We start from the raw sequence: 6,400 nt of genomic DNA on the forward strand, positions 1-6,400 counted from the left end.
AAGCAGGACACCTGCTTTTTTTTTTTTTTTTGCGGTACACGGGCCTCTCACTGCTGCGGCCTCTCCCGTCGCGGAGCACAGGCTCCGGAAGCGCAGGCTCAGTGGCCATGGCTCACAGGCCTAGCTGCTCTGCAGCATGTGGGATCTTCCCGGACTGGGGCACGAACCCACGTCCCCTGCATCGGCAGGCGGGCTCTCAACCACTGCGCCACCAGGGAAGCCCCAGAACACCTGCTTTTGAAAAAAGAGCAAGAGAATAGAGGGATAAAGAGCTTTCTCCTCTTGAGATTATTATTATTTTTTTGATAAAGCTGCATTTTGTGGCACACTTATGATGTCTCATTAGTCGGAACTGTACCGTATGTATATGTTCAGCCTTAAGCCAAGGAGAAGGAGATAACTTAGGTCACTGGCCAAGGGGAATGAGAGAACCATGACTTGGGTAGACAGTCATAGATCATCCTCTGGAGAGGCTAAACCTCCTTGAGGTCAAATTCTTCACTCACCCAAACAAAACTCTAATTCAAAAGCTACATGCACCTCTATGTTCATAGCAGCACTATTCACAGTAGCCAAGACATGGAAATTACACAAATGTCCACCGACAGATAAATGGATAAAGATGATGTGGTACATATACACAATGGAATACTACTCAGCCATAAAAAAGAATGAAATAATGCCACTTGCAGCAACATGGATGGAAGTAGAGATTATCATACTAAGTGAAGAAAGTCAGAAAGACAAATACAATATGGTGTCGGTTATGTGTGGAATCTAAAATATGACACAAATGAGCTTATCTACTTAACAGAAACAGACTCACAGAGATAGAGAACAGACTTGTATTTGCCAAAGCAGGGGGTGGGGGGTTGGGGAGGGTAGGACTGGGAGTTTGGGATTAGCAGACGCAAACTATTATATATAGGATAGATAGACAACAAGGTCCTTACTGTATAGCACAGGGAACTATATTCAGTATCCTGTGATAAACCATATGGAAAAGAGTATGAAAAAGAATATATATATACATATATGTGTGTATATATATATATATATATATATATATAAAACTGAGTCACTTTGCTGTACAGCAGAAATTAACATTGTAAATCAACTATACTTCAATAAAATTTTAAAAATTTTAGTCACAACCTTTATAGTTTGAATTTCAGTATGACTGAGGTGGAAGGTGGCAGTTGTTGGAAAGGCAAAGAACAGATTATTCTCAGAAGTGAGAATGTCATGTGTAAAGGGGGCTGAATCTTCAAGGAAAGTTTGGGAAACTACAAAGATTTTGGTATTTCTGGTAGATAAAGTATGAGACCTTGTGACTAGAAATACTGCTGTGGAAGATCAAAAGGAGTAAAAAGATGCAGGCGTTAGCATCCATCCTAAGTTAAACAAAAATGCTTGTGTTTGACAGCTATGAAAGGATTTTGAGTAGGCAAATAAGATTTGAATTTAGGAAATCATTCTGAGAGCTGCATTGTGAAGAATGGATTTAGGTGGGATGCGACTTGAGCAATAAATCCAATTAGGAAGCTCCCTAAGTAGCTAAGCTGGAAGGATGAGGGCTAGACATAAATCTGTAGCTGAGATATGACCATTGAGGGATATATTCTAGAGATTGGTACGGCAAAACTTATAGCCCTTGAAGATTGATTGGATGTGGCATGTGAGGGAGAAATAAATGTTAGGTTTCGAGTTAGACAAACAGAAAAGTCTAGCAATAAAATTAATGCTAAGAGAGGGAGAATAAGTCTGGTGACAGAAAGATTGGGTTCCTTGAGATATGCTGATTTTGAAATTCTGCCGTAATTGTGATGAATGCATGTGATATAAGACAAAATGGGACATAGAAAGAGAAAGGTTTTATGAACTAGACACAGTAGTAAGTTAAAACTTTTAATGTTTTTGGCAACTTTAATCCAAATCTATTTCCCAGTTATCTTTGTTTCTTTCAGTAAGGATGAAAATTAGCAACTGTAAGACAGGTCCACACACAGTGTATCTAAGGGCCTGATGGCATGATCTGAGAAATATGAGGATAACTGACCCTAGTTTTAGTTCCAGAGATCTCAGTCCAAGAAAATGCCTGGACCAGGATGTGCTATCCTGGGAAGGCTGTGGGTGATAGGACTAGGTTTAATATTTTTCTTGTTTATGTGTTCTGTAGTCAGATTACATATTGTGGTTATATAACTCCAAGATTGAAAAAGTAAACCCAGCTCAGCTGAGGTAGTTCCTAGTGTGTATCCAGACCAGATTGTGCAGAACTGTTCCATTCTTGTGTACGCAAAGCTGGGTTGGAGGGGTATAGCTAAGCTTCCAGATGGTCTAATGTGACACTGTCAATCAGACTAATTATCTACAATTGTGTGACTCTAAGAATGGCCATATTTAGGGAGACCTTGTAAGCTTATACCTTGTTCTGATTTTAGGTAAAGTTATTGATCCCTCTGCTGTATATAGTGACTATGCTTCTTTATTTCTGAATCCTTTATATCAGTAAGCCTTGTTAGATCTCCCAGGTGGGATCTGTGTCTCAATCTACTATGGTATTTTTTAAACATGGTGGTCATGCTGCCATCAGCCAATTGCCAACAAGATACTGAGAGATAAATACTGTAGTTTCCTTGCTCCCTTTGTTTGACATTTCTGAGGAATACTTCTTCACTGTCTCCTAGGTTTCTCCAGTAGTACTGAATTCTGATGACCCACAGTGATAACGTAGTTTATTGATTTTCATCTTGTCCTTGTCTCGTTTCCTCATTCTCTCTGGCTGCTTATTTCTGGAATTACCTTACAAAGAAACTATTTGTTCTTAAATCCTTTCCTCAGCGTTTGCTTCTAGAAGATGTCAAAATATGACCACCAAAACTTTTTTTTCTTTTTTGAAAGATTTAATTAGGATATATTAAAATACCTAATGGTAAAGCTTGGAACACTCCATCAACTTTACATGTCTTCAAAAAATTTGTGGGAGGATGAGATTTAACAAAAAAGAAAAAATAATGAAAACACAATTATGCCTCTTACGTAAGAGGTTACAAGATGTCTTTAAAGACTTCAAAAACATTGTGGAGAGAAGTTTTCTCAAATACCTGTAAAAAGCCCCTGAGAGCAAAAGACCAAACTATCACACCTTAGGGGAGGTATGAAACCTATTTCTTCTGTCTGTCATATTGTAGGAAATGTAACTATTTAAAAAAAAAAGGATATAGTAATTGTTCAGAAAATGAATGCAAAAGTAAACATCAGCAACTCTGTTTGCTGTTCCTGGACATATTTAACTCTTTTACCTGGGTCCAACAAGCTTTCTGATTTCCCTTCTCTGAAGATGGTTGCAAGTGTTTATCAAAATTCCTAGACTAGTAGTTGATCCTCAAGTTATTATCTGTAAGGGCTCTTAGTTTTCAAGTAACAGCTCAGAGTCTGCAGATACTATATTCAAGTCCAGAACAAGTTCTAGAGTCTAGTTCAGTGAAGACCATGCCTCTTCACTGAAGAGACAAAAATCTTTATCAGAAGACATTGAATAAATGCTTACATTAAAATATATATAACTCTAATTAGCTCTATTTTAACTTGCAAGTTAATATCTGTTTTATGTTTGTTTTTATTTTCTAAGCCACATTTATTTCAGAGCCCCAGAAGAGGTAGTACTTGACCTCGCTGTTGTAGGACAAGTTGTCAGAGGCGCCTGCCAATATCAGTTTTAGGGATGAAATAATTTGTTCCCTTAAAAAAAAATGGAGTGCTATGATTGTAAAAACTGGAATATTTTATACATTAGTTCTAGCAGTATTCATGCAAATGATCTTTAAATCATATGAATTTATTAAAAATTTTCCACCTGTATTTTCTGGAAAAACTGTATGTTAAAAATACGATTTGATACATTTTTATGGCTGTTTTAAAAAATGTAATTATAGTTTATTTGATATATTTCTGTTATATTTCCTAACATTCCTAATTGGCATTTGGGAGTTTGAATTAATATAGAATAAGGTAATAAATGCCTGTACTTATCCAAAGCCCTCTTAAAAATTGAATTTTTCTTTAGGTTTGTTAATAATTAAGAGACATTCCCACTGTGTCAATCAGAACTCTTGGTTGCAGGTGACAGAAACCTAATTCAAACCAGCTTAGACAAAAAAAGGGAGGGGACATAGAGAGCAAACTTATGGGTACCAAAGGGGAAAGGGGAGAGGGATAAGTTAGGAGTATGGAATTAATAGATACATGACATTATATATAAAATAAATAAATAACAAGGATTTATTGTATAGCACAGGGAACTATATTCATTATCTTGTAATAACCTATAATGGAAAAGAATCAGGAAAAATATATGTATAACTGAATCACTTTGCTGTACAGTTGACATTAATACAGTATTGTAAATCAACCATACTGCAATAAAAAAAAATCTAAAAAAAGAGACATTGGTAATCTATATGAAGTAAAGTCTGAATTCTGTTCATGAGTCAAAAGATTTCATGCAAATATCAAATGCCTGTACTTACTGGGAATCTAATGGGATTCCAAGATTGTGCATATATTTTGATCACCCTGCAGGAAAATTAAAGTCTACAATTATTGAAAGAATATTTGAAAGAATATTTGGATTATATGTGATAAATTTTGATTTAGCACTATATAACATGATATATTATGCTGGTAAGAAAATATTGACTATAAAACTTATACCTTAGGGGAAAAAAGGGCAGATAAATCAAAAAGCCTTATGATCAGGATGTCATTTGGTACAGTTATAAGTTACCTATGTGGTTGTACATGGATTTTAACAGTACTGAAAATTAAACAACAGGAGGTAGAGGTGGTTTATTCAAGTAATATAATATATAATATTCATGTATATTAATGTTGCACCTGTAACTGTCTAGGAAGTTGTCATACATGGACCAGGTAATGGTAATGAGATCATCAAAAAATTTTGAGACTGCGTTGATCAGTTTTAATTATGGCAAAGAAGAAAGGACTCTCTTCTCTCTTCCAGATTTTTCTGCTACTAAGGAAAGACTAGTAGTTGAGAGCCTCCATATTTTAGGAGCTTAGAAGAATGCCAACATTTTAAAAATTGAAAGTGAACTAAAAAAAAAAAAGGAACCAAACTGTCCATCAAATAATACTTACATAACCACATAGAATGAGAGATTGAAAGCAGCTCCAGAACAAAGTAATTTGATCAAATATCATTTGTGAGCTATATTCTAAGAACAAAGGAAACTGTAGAAAAACTTTGAACATTAAATTATTTTGTTTGCTGTAATGTCATGTAATTTTGGATTTATTTTCTTGGGTTTGCAGGTAAAGCAAATAGGTAATGACTTTTAATTGAATAGATGTAATAATTTTTCAGTGTTAGAGTTAAACAGATACAAATACAGTATAGGATTAAAAATTTTAATGGAAACTATTTGCTATTAGAACTTAGTTGGAACTTTCAATATGGATGTATGACTTTGTAAGAAAAAGAACAGTCTTTTCTGATTTTGTTCACTGAAATCGTTCACCTTAGAGTTCAGATTCTCATTGTTAATTGTATTTTTCTGCTCAAGTGAACCAGACTTCCTTGAAGATAAGGATATTAGGAGGAAGAATCTATAATTGAGACTGGAAAATCATGCAGTGCCTGAAAGCAAGGAGGCTTTTAAATATTAATGACATCATGTCAAAGGGTCACAGAAGTGAATGTTAATGGGACTCTCTCAGGCCAAAGTTGTGGAAATTTGAGCATCAAAAGGAGAAAAATAGCTGAGGTCTATTGAAACACATTTAATCTAAAACACTGAATCACAGAGCTAAAACAAAGTCATCTGGTCTATTTTATTGCATCAATGAAGAAAATAGAAACTATAACTATTAATTAAATGGTATTTTCTGAATCATGAGAAATAACAGTTAAAATGCACACACAGCCTCCTTCCCCACATACATATGTGTGAAGTGGAGGTAGATAGAAATAAGCAAAATGTAGAAAACTCACTTTGATAAAATATTAGGTATCCTTAAGAGTGATATGGTCCTAAGAATATAGAAGAATGAGAGTATATCCATTCAGAAGGTCTTGTAGTTACAGTGTTGAAGATCCAATAGTGATGTAAATAATCAGTTTAGGCTTTGATTTTGAAGTGAAATCTTACTAAATTTTTCTTAGTTTTGAAGCATCTAAGATAACTTTTAATTCCAAGTATTGATAAGTTCAGGATATTAGATTTATAAGAATTATTTTCTAATCAGGAAAGTTGTATTTGTTAAACCCTGCAATATAAATAGTTAGAAAGGTAGTATTTGAGGTCATCCAGCTAAATCCACTTCATACACAGACCATTAACCAGTATATTGGCATCTCTGTTCCATTTCCTGGCCA

This window comes from Tursiops truncatus, chromosome 3 (genome assembly GCF_011762595.2).
Source record: "Tursiops truncatus isolate mTurTru1 chromosome 3, mTurTru1.mat.Y, whole genome shotgun sequence".
In the NCBI taxonomy this organism is placed as follows: domain Eukaryota; kingdom Metazoa; phylum Chordata; class Mammalia; order Artiodactyla; family Delphinidae; genus Tursiops; species Tursiops truncatus.